The 18723-nt window shown below is 36.6% G+C and overlaps 1 pseudogene; it reads left to right on the top strand.

Moving 5' to 3' along the window:
* The first annotated feature begins 12032 nt into the window (after positions 1 to 12032).
* Positions 12033 to 12593, top strand: LOC143561116 (secreted RxLR effector protein 161 pseudogene; annotated as a pseudogene).
* The last annotated feature ends 6130 nt before the right edge of the window (positions 12594 to 18723 follow it).

The following is an 18723-nucleotide window of genomic DNA, read 5'->3' on the forward strand; positions in this document are numbered from 1 at the left end:
TATTCTTATGTGGCTAACCACTCTCCGCAGTCCTAGCGGATGGTGAGAAGCAACCGACGCGTAGGCGCTCGGACTCGGACACGGACTTGGGCGATGGGCGTAATGTGGCGTTTTGATGGCGCACTTTGCACTTCGCATGCTCGCATCGCCACTTTAGTATTTTTGGAAAATGGAAGTATGACCAAAAAGTGTCAAGTTATCAAAGACAAGGAACAAAAAGTAAAAATTTGAATTCTGAAACCCATTGCGCTACGCGATGAGCTCCAGAATGAAACCATCGTGCTACGCGATGGAGTATGATGACGCATCAACACGTGGTGCAACGGGGAGACAGGTGGCAGACGCTAGGGCTGAGTCAGCAGCCACGCTCCATTCCCCTGACATCGCGCTATGCGACTCCCGAGGAGAAGGGACCATCGTGCTACGCGATGGTACCCAAATTCAGCTATAAGGGGGGGGGGGGGGGTTTCACGACATTTCATCTCACACCTAAATCATACACTATTACACACACTTAGTCTCGGTTTGCGTGCCAGTCTCGTGGAACGTGCCAAGCTCCGAAGCTCTGAAAGTCTAAGCTCTAGTACGCGATATAAAGTAGCAATGCCACTTGATCAGTCATAGGCATTTAACTCCACGTACCCATGAGAGGTAGGGGTTCTGATTAAGTTATTATTTTATTATTATAAAAACTTAGACCATAGTCAGGGGTATATCCCGAACCTTGATCACTGTTAAACATAATATAGCTTTTCATATGCAAAGGTAATAGTTAATTAGTGTTTCTTCATGATTAAGAAACGTAATCATTTACATGCAAGGGATATAGTTAAAATAGTATTTGTTAATAACTAAGAAATATACTGTTCATTCACACAGGTTATAGTTAAAGTAATGTTTCTTCTTGTAGAAGAAACCTGGTATAAATGTTTCTTCCTGAAGAAGAAGCCTGGCTTATAACCGATGAATAAACAAAAGGACTATAGGTCCAAATGTTTTATACAAACGAATGATTTGTCAATGTTAAAGCTATATAAAACAGACTACCGGTCTGAAGCTAGATCGATGATCTAGATATTTATTCAAATGTTATTCTCATATTATATGTCTGAGATACCAGTCAATCAATCAATCAAAAAGCTGAAAACAGAAACAGGAATTAGTAACAGAAACTGATTTACAGATAGGGGTCAGTAGGAGAAACTGATCAATAAACAGGAATCAGTGTCAGAAACTGATTACAATCATAAAAGGTGAATACGCCCTAAACTTTTACAACTTTTATAGAGTCTGAACTGTTTGCATGGGATTTAGGAATCCTTAAAACTTTGTGTTACAATAATAAAAAACGGGCATACTCATACTAAGAGTATACATGTGTATGGATCCATTCATATATGGTGAGTCGGAGTTCCCCGTGGCCATGCATATCATTAAGCCCGCCTCTAGAAGTCTACGGGACTGTTCAGATAAATGATGTGTGTATATGTTTTAATTGTACATGTACTTAGGGTAATTTTATCCTAATTGAGTTGGGTGCCTAATGAGTGTTGTCACAAAGGTATTATTGTTGTTTTCACAATGGTATTGAAACTGAGTGAGCGTCATTCACCGGCTGTGTGCTGATGTATTTTTCCTCCACTTTTCAGGGAAACTGTAAAGAATAGAACTGACAAGCAAGACATAATAGAAGATTGGAGATATAGTCATTAGAGGTGATCTGATGGCTCAGATATTTTATTCAGAATATTATAAAGAATTATATTTTCAAAAGACAGGTATTTAATTAACAAACGGGTATTTAAATCCCGAGTTTTCATTATTATAATAGTTTATTTAAATAGGCTTCCGCTCATATTTTATCATACAATATTCAACGGGTATTCTAACCCGACATTTTATAAATGAATATTATATTTTCAAGACTTTCGCTAAAACAAACCCGCAACTCTGATATATTTTTAGAACATATACCAACTAACGGGTGTCGTACCTAGGCCCTAAGTCAGGGTGTGACAAGGCTGGGCCAACGTGTGTCGGCTTTGGAGTACCGGGCTATTCTTAAATACTGACTGATGATCCTATGTTTTTGGTTGGTGAGCCTTGCCTAGTTTTCCGCAAGGTTTGTTGGATTCTTTTGGTGAGCATGCACTTCATTGCTAGGAGTTACATGGGTTTAAATACTGAATGATTTGTTTAGGATGTCCTGTGCGATGTCCTTAAAAGAGCGTGAATCTCAGGTTAAAAAAAGAGCCCCCGTGAGCTTTCTAACAGATCCGCGTGAAGGGAAATTAACATTACGGTCAGCTGATATTCTTGTATTTTGGTGGGCAAGGGTGTCCCCTCTTGTTGGGCTAAGAGACAATGGGTTTGTAGCGGGTTAGGCTACGTTGAAGGCGGAATCAAGCAAAGTTACCAAACATGAGAAAGCTTGTTTAGATAATCAAAATGTGTTTCACACATTTGCTTTTGATACATTCGGTTTGATCGGCTCGAAGGGTGTGGGTTCTTTTATCAGGTTTCAGCTGTAACACCTCGGATTTTTCGAAACCGTATTTGTTTGCGTATAACCCGACCCAGAAATATTTTGGATCATTAATATTAATCAAAACCAAGTAGCTATATGTGATTAAGTTTCCAAAGTTCACTTTAAAACCCTCAAAGTTTATATAATGTCCATTACTTCTTTATTGCATAAAAAGTTCAGTAAGTAACAAATTATCAAAGTTCAAGGACCAATATCGTCAAAAACCAAACTCCACCCTTGTTTCACCAGAGAGCCACGCGATGGGCCTCCCCCTCACCGCCGCGCGATGCATTGGGACCCCTGCACAGATCGTTTAAGCTTTAGTTCGTTTCCTAGTTCGTATAAGGTATAAAATCGTTTATTTCAAGCATGTTTGAGTGAATTAAGGACCAAGTAAACATCCTATAACTAAAATACAATTCCCAATTCGTTTTCCCCTTCCCAAGATCAGATCTTTATGAGTAAATCAATGATTCTTTCCTTTAAACGTATTTACTTGCATAAACGGGCCAAAAAGCCTATAATTAGTTCGGTTTATGTTTTCATACATAAACACATCATAATTCCCTGCTGTAAAGTTTAATCTAACCCTAACACACCTCCTCCATCTGTCACTAGTCTCTGCCATCCCGAAAACCCTTAGGTTTTTGCATATTCGTTAAAGATACAAGACTTGATCGTTGACTTTGCTTGCTTTAGGACCTTTGACTTCCGTTTCCCGTTAATCCTTTCACTTTCCGGGTAAGTTGTAAACTGTAAAATCGTTCATACATATTACCTAGTCAATAACCTTCAATAAATTTCTGAGATTGAAGGGTATTGACTGGTCAATTGCTTTTAAACCTGATAAAGGGTAAAACAGTCAACAAGTTTGACTTTACATTTTCTCATACTTCTGGTCGGATTCAATGTTCGGTCCAGAAGACTTTTATTCTTGTAAAATAATTTTAAGGCTACTGCTCAAAACCCGACTTCCAAGTCGCTGTTCGGATTCTGGTAAGTACCAGCTCGCTTAAACGTTTAATTTTACATAACTAGAGTTCTACTAGTCCGTTTGGATTGGTTCCAGCGGCATTAAGTTCGTTTTTATTTATAGTTTCATATCAAAAAGTTTCAGGTTCTGATTAGTTATCTCGTTTGACGCGTATTGGACGACTCGCTTATCCGTTGACTCGTTTATTCTTAATTTTACTCACTTGCCTTCCATCTATGGTGAGTTTTATCAATCCCCTATTTTACTCAATTTTCACAAATGTTTTGGGAACATATGCGTATATTGTAAGGCCTCGTTCCCGGAAGCTTTACTTTGGTGTTGGATTTACTCATAAACACTGTTCTAAATCAACGATTCTTTCCTTAAAACGTATTTACTTGCTTAAACGGGCCAAAAAGCCTTTAATTAGTTCGGTTTATGTTTTCCTATATAAACACATCATAATTCCATGCTGTAAGCTTTAATCTAACCCTAACACACATCCTCCAGCCATCATTAGTCTCTGCCATCTCGTAAATCCTTCAGTTTTTGCATATTCGTTAAAGATACAAGACTTGATCGTTGACTTTGCTTGCTTTAGGACCTTTGACTTTCGTTTCTCGTCAATCCTTTCACTTTCCGGGTAAGTTGTAAACTGTAAAATCGTTCATACATATTACCTAGTCAATAACCTTCAATAAATTTCTGAGATTGAAGGGTATTGACTGGTCAATTGCTTTAAAACCTGATAAAGGGTAAAACAGTCAACAAGTTTGACTTTGCGTTTTCACATACTTCTGGTCGGATTCAATGTTCGGTTCAGAAGACTTTTATTCTCGTAACATAATTTTAAGTCTACTGCTCAAAATCTGATTTCCGACTCGCTGTTCGGATTCTGGTCAGTTCCAGCTCGCTTAAACGTTTAATTTAACATAACTAGAGTTCTGCTAGTCCGTTTGGATTGGTTCCAGCAGCATTAAGTTTGTTTTTATTTATAGTTTCATATCAAAAGGTTTCAGGTTCTGATTCGTTATCTCGTTTGACGCGTATTGGACGACTCGCTTATCCGTTGACTCGTTTATTCTTAATTATACTCACTTGCCTTCCATCTAAGGTGAGTTTTATCATTCCCCTATTTTACTCAATTATCACAAACGTTTTGGGGACATATGCGATTTAGAACCGAAAGTAATTTTGGTAACGGTACGAATGATGAGATGATAAGGACATGGTGGATACGCCGCTGGTACATCCTATATATAAGTGCCCTTATCAGATTGTCACTTGAAGCGTTGCTTTGGTTATTAAGAGTTCTATGTTATGATATTTTCCGTAAAAAGCTAAATTTGTATTCAAAACGATGATATTTTAGTTTTCCTTAATTTCGTGACGAAATTCCCCAAAGTAGGAGAGACTGTAACATCTCGGATTTTTCGAAACCGTATTCGTTTGTGTATAACCCGACCCGGAAATATTTTGAATCATTAATATTAATCAAAACCAAGTAGCTATATGTGATTAAGTTTCCAAAGTTCACTTAAAACCCTCATAGTTTATATAATGTCCATTTCTTCTTTATTGCATAAAAAGTTTAATAAGTAACCAAATATCAAAGTTCAAGGACCAATATCGTCAAAAACCAAACTCCACCCTTGTTTAACCGGAGTGCCGTGCGGTGGGCCTCCCCCTCACCTCCGTGCGCCGCATTGGGACCTATGCACAGATCGTTTAAGCTTTAGTTTGTTTCCTAGTTCGTTTAAGGTATAAAATCGTTTATTTTAAGCATGTTTTAGTGAATTAAGGACCAAGTAAACATCCTATAACTAAAATACAATTCCCAATTCGTTTACCCCTTCCCAAGATCAGATCTTTATGAGTAAATTGACGATTCTTTTCTTTAAACGTATTTACTTGCTTAAACGGGCCAAAAAGCCTATAATTAGTTCGGTTTATGTTTTCATATATAAACACATCATAATTCCTTGCTGTAAAGTTTAATCTAACCCTAACACACCTCCTCCATCCGTCACTAGTCTCTACCATCCTGAAAACCCTTAGGTTTTTGCATATTCGTTAAAGATACAAGAGTTGATCGTTGACTTTACTTGCTTTAGGACCTTTGACTTCCGTTTCTCGTCAATCCTTTCACTTTTCGGGTAAGTTGTAAACTGTAAAATCGTTCATACATATTACCTAGTCAATAACCTTCAATAAATTTTTGAGATTGAAGGGTATTGACTGGTCAATTGCTTTTAAACCCGATAAAGGGTAAAACAGTCAACAAGTTTGACTTTGCGTTTTCTCAACTTCTGGTCGGATTCAATGTTCGGTCCAGAAGACTTTTATTCTTATAAAATAATTTTAAGGCTACTGCTCAAAACCTGACTTCCGAGTTGCTGTTCGGATTCTGGTAAGTACCAGCTCGCTTAAACGTTTAATTTAACATAACTAGAGTTCTACTAGTCCGTTTGGATTGGTTCCAGCGGCATTAAGTTTTTTTTATTTATAGTTTCATATCAAAAAGTTTCAGGTTCTGATTAGTTATCTCATTTGACGCGTATTGGACGACTTGTTTATCCGTTGACTCGTTTATTCTTAATTATACTCACTTGCCTTCCATCTAAGGTGAGTTTTATCATTCCCCTATTTTACTCAATTTTCACAAACGTTTTAGGAACATATGTGTATATTGTAAGGCCTCATTCCCGGAAGCCCTACTTTGGTGTTGGATTTACTCATAAACACTGTTCTAAAATCAGAGTTAATTAAAAACTTTTTACGGAATACATAATATTAAACATTCTTACATAACATAAGTGCTTGTTTTTAAACAAAATACATTAAGTGTTAAAAGGTAACGTAAACGGCACGTGAATCTTCTTTTCTTCGATGCCAGTCTTCACTTTCTTGCCATGTGTCTTCCCTCAAGCAACCTGTCACATCCTATTCACCTGCGTGCATACTAAAAGTCAGCTACGCTGAGTGAGTTCTAGTTAATCAATTAACATACAATTCATTCATGTTCTTGCTCATACGTGTTCGTAGATACGTATTTCGGACTTTACTTACTATTACTTCTTTCATACTTGCTTTACATACATACATACATTCATTCGTGCTCTCATACGTTCTTTCTTAATCCGCTATGGTATAACATAGGCTACACCATCTCTACCATCACAGATATTTTTAGGGCCTGGTCCCTTCTGTCTCAGATATTATTAGGGTCTGGTCATTTCTGTCTCAGATATTATTAGGGTCTGGTCCCTCTATCTTAGATATTATTAGGGTCTGGTCCCTTCTGTCTTAGATATTATTAGGGTCTGGTCCCTTCTGTCTCAAATATTATTAGGGTCTGGTCCCTCTGTCTCAACTAACCATACAACCATACCTGTCTCTTCACTCTTTCATACATTCATTTTCATACGTGCATACTATACATGTCTTCTAATCATGTATATAAATATATATATATATTCATTCGTATAAACATTATATCATAACATTCAATACTTAATCATACATATATCATACACATATCATACGCGTACCATACACTCACCACTTAAGGTAAGTGTATTAACAACTATCACATTGGGTATGCACACAGCCCCGAAAACATAACAGATAAGGGGCTAGAAACTCACCTGGAGTCGGTTTCTCCCGTCGTCAATGATAATGCCCTTCCTTAGTTGTGCACGGCTAACTGCACAATACATTACGCGTGTCAATCATCTGTTACTAGTATCTCTATATCTATGCTAATGAAACCCTCAACTAACGGGGGTCATGGAATTTCGCATGGAAGAATTTCTCATGGAAGAATTTCGTTTCTCATGGAATTTCTCTTCTGATGGGAATTTCGCTTTTTATGGGAATTTCGCTTCTCATGGAATTTCTCTTCTTACGGAATTTCTCTTCTCATGGAATTTCTCTTCTCATGGGATTTCTCTTCTCATGGAATTTCTCTTCTCACGGAATTTCTCTTCTCATGGGATTTCTCTTCTCATGCGAAAAACCCATTTTTTTACATCTTGTTTTTTGCCATTTTAAAGCTATTTTACTCCGTGACTCTTCCTTAGGACCCGATTTTACCCTTTTTATGGGTTTTGGGTTGTACCAACTTTGTATACCCGTGTTTTATGAGGTCTGAACATCACCTTTTCGTCCTATAACATACCCGTGAGGTTATAACTCACCAAGTTTATGTTTTTCTTACATTTCACAGCCCGATCTATCATCCTATCAGTTTGCATGTCGAAACCGACTAAAAACTTAACCATTTAAACTGAAACCTACCTTTTGCTTCGGGTTCGGTTCGGATCCGAGACGACTCTAGGATCTGGACGTGATTCTTGTTATTTGAAGACACTTTGAGCACCAAGATATTCCTTACTTTAACCCGGATTTGGATTCGGGTCTTGAGAGAGTATGTGTGTTCTATGGTGTGTGTGAAAGTGTGTGGAGAGAAAGAAAATGGTGAAAGGGTGGAGGGGTTGGATTTGTATAGGGGGTTATGGGCCCCACAACCCACTCACACTTCCAAGTCCAAATATTATCTAATCTCTAAACACACGACTAACTTAACGACACACACGCAACAATAAATTCTCTTTTATTGTAATCTCGTAATACGGATGTTACATATATCATACTATACATACATATCTATATATACATACATATCAAAAATAGTAAACGTGTAATTGTGTGTGATTAATCAAATCTACTTGTTATGTGCTTACTTATTTATGTGCGCATTCGTGCTTGGAGAGGTCCCGCATATCCCCATGTATTGAGTTATCATTCTATTGACCACCACCCGATTCGCTTGGCAACGGTCTTATTCTATTTAGTTGCTCATAGTTGATTTACCGGCGCCCGATTCGCTTGGCAATGGTTTAGTCGACAATCTATTTGCTTATGGTTTGATTTAATTACCGCATTTATTACGTTTTGCTTTTATTATATTAACATTATTTCTGGTGTCAAAACTTGGTGGTAAACTCACTCAACGTGTTTGTTGACAAAACTCCATTTTCTTCGCATATGCAGGTTGCTTGAAGTTGAAGTATGGACACTTAGAAAGACCTTAGATTATAATGAAGACATACATGGATTTAGACTTGTTGTATTTATTTATTTGAATCGTTTGGTTGTGTTTGATTATTGTGTGTATTATTTGAACAAAATAATTAATTAGATATTGTCATTTATATTTATGATAGTATCTTTGAGCAATCGGATCACGCCCCGGCATTTCCACCTTAGGTTGGGGTGTGACATCAGCGGGCCATGAATTGTAACTTTTTGGTTCCTAAAATCCAAAGGTTCGTTTCTTATAGGACCGGATTTGCGATTCAACTGGAGATTTTGGCATAGCTTGTTACATAATTTATAGCCTTAATTATGGTTCCTACCTTTTTTTATGTCTTAACCTATATGTGTTTATAATGGGGTCTTCTATATAATCGATAGGATATTATTATCGAAGTCCATATTGTGTCTGTACCATGATAACTTTTTATGGCATCAGAGCCGCATTAAGATCCAATCCAAAAAGAAAAGAAACAGAAAAAGAAAGAAAGAAACACACACAAACCAAAACCCTACCTTCATGGCTAGCAAGAAGGATGGAGTAGCCTACCATCTGGTTGTGGATGACGAACATCAAAAGGTTGTGTTCGGTACCAAAAGATCCGCCATCGACTCTGCTTCTGTTGCATTCCAAGCCTCTGGTTACCTAGAGCGGTTGCCAGACAAAGGAAAACAAACTGAACCAATAGCCGCCAGTGAAAACGAGAAGAGCCCTATACCGGTGCGGAATGATGAACAATACCAACAATACGTCAAGTTCTTTGGTAAAAAGGTACAAAGAGGCAAAGAAGAAGGTGCGCTAAACGTCAACATTGCGACAAAAAATGTCAACCAAGAGGTTGAGTGGATAAATGACTCGGGTGCTACCGATCATTTTACTTATGATTACTCTCTACTTAGAAACACAACCAAGGGAAACATGAATTTCCTGTCACCATACCAAACGGTGCAAGTATACCCATTCAAGGTCGTGGAGAGTACACTTTGCCAAACGGGATGACTATTAAAAATGTTTTACACGCCCCTGATTTTAAATGAAACTTATTGTCAGTTAGTAAAATATCTAATGACCTACAATGTGCTGTGACATTTTTTTCCCACTTTTCGTGGCATGCAAGACTTGAGTTCGAGGGCACTTATTGGAATCGGAGACTGCAACAAAGGTCTATATAAGATGGGGATGAAGAAAACCGAAAGGCAAGCAATGGTGGAAATCATTGATACATGGCATAAAAGACCAGATCATTTGTCAATTACTAAGCTTTCTAATGTTGATTATATTAAGAATGATTCTTTGAGTTCAAAAGGTATTTGTGATGCTTGCGTCAAAACAAAGTTTGCTAGACTATCCTTTCAATTAGTACAACAAAAAATAGTGAAAGTTTTGAGTTATTGCACTATAGCGTTTGGGCAAATACCGAACACACTCTTTTACAAAGGCGAACTATTTTCTCACCATAGTTGACAACGTTAGCCGAGCCGTGTTGGCATTTATCCTTAAACATAAATACGTGGCTGGTGATCTTTTAATTAATTTTCACAAAATGGTGCAAGTGCTATTTGAAAAGAATGTGAAACGAATAAGATGCGATAGTTGGGGTGAATTTACATCCAATAACATGCCTGATCATTTTCGCTAAGGATGGAACAGTGCTAGAAACCACATGTCCGCATACACCGTAACAAAATGATGTGATGGAACGTAAGCACCAGCATCTCTAAGAAACGGTAAGGGCTCTAAAATTTGGAGCTAATCTCCCCACCAAGTTTTGGAGAGAATGTCTTAACGAAAACTCACATCATAAATCGACCCCCCTCCAATGCGATTGATGGCAAAACACCATTTGAGTTGCTATACAACAAGAGACCAAATTACGAACATTTTAAGGTGTTTGGATGTTTAGCATACTGTTGGAGCACATAAACAAAAGGAGACAAATTTGAAATGAGAGATCGATGGGGAACTTTTATGGGATATCCACCAGGTGCAAAAGGTTACAAATTTACTATTTCTAGCACATGAAATTTGTCATCACAAGAGATGTGAAATTCGTGGAGGATGTGTTCCCCCTCTCAAATTTCGAAATTCCAAAGAATAAAGAAGAGGTTTTTGTTTGGACAAGATGTTGGGATGATGATCCCATTGTTAATCAAACCCTACATTCCGAAACTATTCAAACGAATGAGGCCCAAGAAAATATGGAAGGGCCCATGAACACTCAAGAGACTCCTTGCCCATAATCGACTAGTCATTCCTAGAAGCCTACTGACAGAAAAATGCAATGAAATACCAGGCCCACAGCCCGCTGCTTTTAAAACCACTGAAGGTCCTCATAACGAAGCCCACTGTGAAAAGAACCAAATGGATCCAATAGTAGAAGACATTACAAATGGGCTAATCGTCAATGAGTGACTCAAAGAAGTCGTAACAACCCATCTTATCTAACGAACTATAGCGTGAAGTTGCCCCCATATTTAGATAGAGAACATTTATCTACCAACTTTGATCAAGAACCCTCGACAGTACACCCTATATCAAATTTTGTTTCTTATGATGATTCCACTAATGCACATAGTGTTTTTTTTTTGTGGCCATTAGTTCCAATAATGAGCCAAAACCTTTCAATCAAGCAGTCCGTAATCCCAAACGGGTCGAGGCGATGAAAAACGAAATCCAAGCCCTTAAAAAATGGAACTTGGTCGTTGGAAGAATTACCAAAGGGGAAGCATGCCAACGACGGGAAGCATGCCAACGACTCAAAGTGAGTGTGCAAAATTAAATATAAACGAAGTGGAGAAATAGAAAGGTATAAGGCATGTCTCGATGCGAAGAGTTTCACTCAATTGGAAGGCATTGCACTCGTTGGAAGAAATACCTTTGCACCCGTTGCCAAGTTGGTTAAGGTTCGAACTCTCCTAGCCGTTGCTGTAAAGAAGGAATGGAATATTCACCAACTCTGCGTGAATAACGTGCTTTTGAATGGTGACGTGCATGAAGATACCTACATGATAATACCTCAAGGTTTTAGGAAACAAAATGATAACCGAGTTTGCAAACTAAAAAAATTCCCTTTGTGGTTTCAAGCAAGCATCAAGGAACATGTATAAAAAATTCATCACTTCCTTGAAAAGACTCGATTTCTAGAAATCGAAGGCTGATCACTTGCTATTTTTATTCAAAAGGGAGGGCGTTTTGGTTGCCGCTCTAATTTATGTAGACGATGTGATCGTCACACGCAATAACATGTCCAAGATACAAGAAACCAAATACTTCTTTGACAAGTAATTTAACATCAAGGACCTCAGTCCTTTAAAATTATTCCTCTGCGTCGACGTCGCTCAAACGAAACAAGGCGTGGTCCTTAGCCAACGAAAGTACACGATGGACATTTTCGAAGAACGAGCATGATGGGTTGTCGAACAAGTTTATTTCCCATGGAGCAATACTTGAAGTTGGATAAGCGAGAGAAAGTTTGTGTGGATGCTAATCGATATAGAAGACTTGTTGGGAGACTCCTTTATTTGCAAGCAACAAGACCCGACATCACTTATTATGTCAATGTCTTAAGTCAATCTGTTAGTGACCCGAGAGAAAGGCACTTTGAAGCCGTGAACCGTGTTCTATGGTATCTTAAGGCAACATCGGGACTAGGTATTCTTCTCACGAAAGACAGGGGGACAAACCTCACAGCATATTGCGATTCTGATTGGCTTGGATTTCCTATTGCGAGAAGATCAAGAACAAGATACCTGCTACTTCTTGGAGGAGCTCCAATATCATGGAAGTCAAAGAAACAAGCTGTCGTCTCTCGCTTGTTTGCAAAGGGCAAATATCGTGCTATAGCCTCTACTGTTAGCGAAATGTTATGGATCCGATGGTCGCTTGGTGGACTAGAAATACTGTGTACTAGTCCTACTCAAATCTTCTGTGGCAATCAAGCTGTTAGACACATCGCGACCAACCCCTTCTTCCATGAACAAACTAAGCATGTGTAAATGGAATGTTGTTTCATTAGAGGGCCCAATTGAAAGAAATACAACCCATGCAGATTATTGTAAAGGCATAGATTGCAGATGTTTTCAACAAGTCGTTAAGGTCCTTAACTTAAGGACACTATGCTTTCATTCCTTACCTGACAAGTTAGTCATTATCAACCTAAATGGACCACTTGATGGGGGAGTAATAAACCAAATTACATTCTCTCCATTTATAGCCACCTAATTTATAGTATTAATTATGGTTCCTATTTTTTTTTATCATTGACCTTTAAGTAATTATAACGAAGTCTTCTCTTTAATCGATAAAATATTATTATTGAAGTTCATATTGTGTCTTTACCATCAAACATTCATACATTTTTGCAAGGAAAGCCACTTTTAGAGAAACCAACGTCTCTCCTTCACTCACTCCCTCCCACTGTTTCCCTCTCCATCTCATCTCTTTGTCTCTATTAATTGTATATTTTATGCATTAGTGATTATACTAGGTGATATAGAAATTACGCATGGGGACATTACAAAAATAACTTAAACATTAACAGCAGCATAAAGTATGCATTGATAACTATACGTTTCTCAATAACTCTACACTACATATTTAGTGTAATATTTGTTGCGTATGATGCATATTTAATGGTATAGTGTATGCATTGATGATTAAGTTACATGTGTTAATGATTACACTTGTGTACTATCGGTGATTACCATGAATATGTTACTAATCAGTGTTGCATGCACTTTGTGTGCATTCTTAGTATAGTACATGTGTTACTGGTTACATTATATGTACGCCTTAAAAAATTAAATGTTCTTAGAGGTCTATCCACGCAAAAATAAATAAAAACATTCCTACACCTAAGTGACACCATCAAAAAAGTATTGTATGTAACGTGAGGTTCTTTCTGACATATGCTAGTACTCATCATTCATGTCCGGAGGATTCTGGTTTGCTAGTTGATGTGTCACCGATATGTACTTATGCAATGACATGATTTTTTTTTTCATCTACTAGCATATCCGGTATGGAACCATTTAAAGTTTGTCTCCACTCACCAACTATTTGTAGGAATAGTTCTTTACACATTTGAAACTTACCTCTAAAAATCTTATCACTGTATAAGTGATTTTGAGCAAAATTATGTGCATGAGACGTTCATGCGCTGCTTCAAAACTCTTAAATTGATTTTAATACCCAATAGTCATATAGCCGTTGGCAACTTTTAAGTCTAAGTTATTTATTAACGGGTAAGATACACTCGGGATCAGCATACCTTTACTGATCAGGTGAAAATTCACTTGAACTGACTGAACAATCAGTCGGGGTGTTCCCGTGAGTGTTGATTGTCCATGTTGGCTCCTCTCGGCCATCCTCTGTCCCAGACCATCCACCCATACATAAAAGTCTGTTCGCTTCCGGTGTGCGATCACCATATACTCTAGACTACTAGATTGATTGAAAGAAAAGAACATCAACAATATTAGCTTCTTGGAACATATTCGGTTTTCCAACACCTTTATCTCAATTGTAAATTTGTAATGTTTTCACCTCGTTTGATTAGGACTAGTAACATCATTAGTTATTTATAAATAGTAATGTTGTTATTTTAGTGTCATCTAGTTATTTAAATAATGTAATTGGAGTTTATTTAGTGACCAAATAAGAAATTATAAATGAAAATCAGACAAGTTGGAAAGTGTGTACTGATCGAGATGTCGAATGTTAATAAAAGTTATAATTAAAGTCCTTGTTCTTAGCTACCTTACTTAGACTGTAGTATAACTGGTGTCAATTATTTTAGCTGGCAAAAAGAATTATGGAAAGTTCTAGACAATTGATTATGAAAGCAATTTCAATAGAAGAGAAAGAAGTTGAATTTGTAAATTAATTTAAAACAGCAAAATCACCCTTGAGTTTCAGATTCAATTGAAGTGGTGGAAACGATTAAGTCGTGTTTATTTTTTTTAGGTCTGGCATAGATCTAGATTAAAACATTTATAGTGAAATGATTGATGTAAATATCCGTTTGACGTGATGTAACTTTGGTTTTCCCTAGGGGTCCTTTAGTTAAGGACTTGCTAGTGACATTTTTTTGGTGAATGAAGTTTATGTTTCAAAAAAAAAAAAAAAAAAAGAATCAATGAATAATCATTTCGCACAATCAAACCTAGTTAGGAAAACACAATTAGGTGACTTTGATTAATTGTTTAGTCCAATGAGAAATGATGAAACCAAATTGAATTTTAATAAAACCAAACTGATTAAATAAACAAAACGCAATTGAATCCAAAAGAAGTTAAGATGTTCACAAAGTTTAATCAAGTCCTAGGTTTAGTTACAGTAGAATGATTACCTACTCGAATCCTACACCCGAGAGTGATCATCAATGGCTTAGCCTTACCCCATCATTATTACATCTTTAGATCTTGATTCAGGAATGCAACACATAAATTGAATGGTGACTGGAAAGCTTGAATATTGATAAAATTCATCCTAAAATCGTCAAAAAAAAAGTAGAGGAAGAAATCCTTTCTAATTAGGGTTTCCCCCCTTAAACAAGTGGATGGATTAACACATCAAGTTCCGACAGCCGGTGCAAGCTATGTCGTGAGGGGTGTAGCCGAAGTCCTCATCAAAATCATGTTATGCCCTTGAGATTTCATCTTACACCGAACATTCTAACAAAAAAAATCATTCGATGTAGGCTATGTCGTGCCTGACGTAGCTTAGGCCCTCAATCAAAAACAAACAATTTCTTCATCTTTTGGTTCCATATTCTTTCATTGCCTTCCCTTAACTTCCCACATATCAGGTAATGCATATATCCTGCTCGAAACACTCCACAATACTTGATTAGGCTTCTGTCTCCTGTAATTGCAGAAATACACAAAGTCATTGCCTTCCAAACAATACAGCTAATAATGCAATAGTAAACATTATAAAGTGCAATCACACATCCACTCATCATGGAGTGCACATCTTAATGTTAAGAATGCTATGAGTTCGAGCACATAAGACGCCTTTGCAATTCACGGGAGAAAAGCCAATTAATCAATAACGGAGTCAAGGGGCAGTAGCCCACGCGGTAGCAAGATCCAAGGGCCGACAAGTGGCAAGGACCCCTAGCTGAGGATTAGCTAAAAAGTTGCTTAGAAATCGCAATTTTGCTAATAGTTGTTCGAATTTGATACGCATGATCTACATTATAAAAATGGTCTTTAACATTAAAATTGGTCTTCACTGTAAAATTTATTTTTCAGGTTTAAGTTTGTTCTTCGGTATCAAATTTGTCCTTTGATACCATGATGTTTCATTGTATAACAAACCATAAAATAATAAAATGGAAAGTGAATAAATAAAACAAGTGAATTCCATCTCATATTGGTAGAGGGAAAAAAAATGAATGTTTCCCATCTTGGTATAAATAAGAAAGTGAGTTTTTGTCCCATATTACTAGATTACAAAACTTGTAAACTTTTTTAAAAAAAAGAGCTCACATGATAATATTCTTATCTGACAAATCACACCCAGTGGTCTTAGCGAAGTGCAATGGACGCAATATGGCTCTTTGATGGCATACTTCGCACAACTAGTTCCTTCGAGCTACGCCAAGGAGTGAAGTCAAGTCTCTTTGCGCTACGTGAAGCATTATGAGTTATTCAGAAAATCTTTTGTCCTTCGCGCTACACGAAGAACCCTTCGCGCTACGCGACATAATAGTAATGCAAAAGTAACACGTGGCATAGCTAGGGCTGACTCAACAATTCTATGATCACTTCATGCTACGCGAACCACTTGTTTGTGTTTCTTTCACGCTACGCGAACTAACCAAATTTCAACTATAAATAGGATAGGGTTTCGGACTTTAGTCCTTGCTCATTTCTCATGATTTCTCTCTCGTTTCACTTATAAAGGAGTATTGATATAACACCCGAGTGGTCTTAACGATACCCTCTTTGATCGAAAGAAACTTTTATACGCGAATCCAAAGACTATGCCTGAACAAGGTAAGACATTGTGGCATCATGTAAAGTTTCTAGTTTCGTGATTATCATTATGATTATGGGGTTTATACTAATCTAGACATACTACATTGTTTTTAACCTAGGTGTGTGAGACAACTGGTTTTCCAATACCAGGAAGCGTTCTTTAATTGTAAACTTGTAAGGTGAGACATTCGAATTTTTGTACAATTCACATTTGCGTGAGAAAACTGATTTTCCAATACTGTCATGATGATTTTTAAAATTATAAAACTCATGACAGATAGTCTAAATGTTTTCAAATATATGTTCAAAGGATTTTTAATTACATTACAGTGATTAAGTCTCTGTAGACTTACGGGATAGTTACTACTGGTATTGTAGGGTTTTGTATACAAGGCTTGCCTACTGGGTTATTACACGTTACTTATTGGACAAATGTTAGCCAATAAGTAATATGACCACGGTCACATATACGGTCGAGTGACAAGTACCTTTCGGTAATTTGTAAGCAGGCAGACGTAAAAACATCTTAATACTGTAACTGTAAAATGTGTCATTTACAAATGAATGTACTCACCAGTATTTCCTTATGATAAAATATTTCCAAACATGTTCAGGTAACTTGTTAGAAAAAAAGAAATGATGCATGCGGGCTTCCAGTTTAAATAAGTAGCTGGTTACCAGAATAAAGAAATGCGTTTTGTAAATTAGAGTTTATATAAAACTTATGTTTGTATAAAAGTTGGTTTTAATCCCAGTTTATAAAATAAGAATCATGGTGTTTTTAAACTCTGATCATTTTTTCTAGTTACGGTCCTGATAAAATATTTCGCTGCAAATTATTTTAATAAATACCAATACCACCACTCGATGTTCGCGGCTCCCCTCCTGGGGTACAGGGGTCGGGGGCGGTGACACATTGAGGAGATGCAATGATTCATTGCACCGATTCGCCCCAATAAAATATTCATTAATTTGCTCATATAGGGTACAAAAATGTTAATAGATTATACACTCATGCTTGATTTTTCTAGCTGATTGAATATTTGTGAGTAACGCTAAAGTAGTTTAAAATGTAAATGTTCACACGATTTAGAGATATCTCAGTTATCACGAATTACAAATTCTAACAAGAGTATTTTGGGTTAATCCGACAAGACATATTCCATCCTCCACTAAAATCTATCAATTTAAACTCAAATATATATGTTGACCCACTAGGCAACCTATCGAAGTCGTTGATGCTTTTTGTGTTCCAGCAATCAAAAGATCATCTGGGATTCAATTTTGATGCTCCTACGTTTATATTATCACACACTTGGGTAATTTTTATCTACGCACGTACGTTGTTATATTTAAATTATTTCAAACGAGAATGTTGAACAAACAAAAATATAACATATCGAAGTTGGCTGGATTTGTATCAGTCGACAACTATACTGCTCACATAAGAAAATATGTTGAAAGCTGGTCGGGTGATGCTCAAATTTCTATTTAAATGGACCTTGATACCTGTAAAATGTCAAATGTCCTTATTAGCAAATTGGAGTATCAAACAACACCGGCTAATAATGTTAGTATTTTTTTTACTACTGTTGCTTCTACTACTAATAATAAAAGATGTTTATAAGTTATGGTTTTAAAGAAATACCATTTTCACATTTCTTTTACAAAGCTAAAAACAAAATAAAAATATTTAAAAACAGCATTTAAAATCAATTTTTTTTAATTAGATATCTTGAACAACAAAGTAACCCTTGAAAAGGAATCCTATGCTAGACACAAGAACATGTTACGGTTGACAATTTGGGAAAGTATTCGTGTGGATCTCCATGTGTGAAAAAGAACACTCTTTGTCTATCTAAACAGCAGTCAAATATTGTGTTAACCAACTATATGTTTTCTGCTGACTGAATATTTAACAAAACTAGGCACTCTTTGAATTTATGATTATTAAAAAAAATAGGAAATTTAATTAATAATAACAAAGTATTTTAAGTGTTTCCTTAAGTCACTCATTAACTTTTATAATGAAAAGATAAACTTTCAGTACGTATAAAAGTTGTTATAACTGTTAATTTTTTTAAAATTGACTAACGTGACCTAAATGTAACATGTATGAGTTTTTGTTGTTATTATATTT

This window comes from Bidens hawaiensis, unplaced genomic scaffold (assembly GCF_021521415.1).
Source record: "Bidens hawaiensis isolate Kalapana, Puna unplaced genomic scaffold, B.hawaiensis_p1.1 tig00001143_1, whole genome shotgun sequence".
Classification (NCBI taxonomy): Eukaryota; Viridiplantae; Streptophyta; class Magnoliopsida; order Asterales; family Asteraceae; genus Bidens; species Bidens hawaiensis.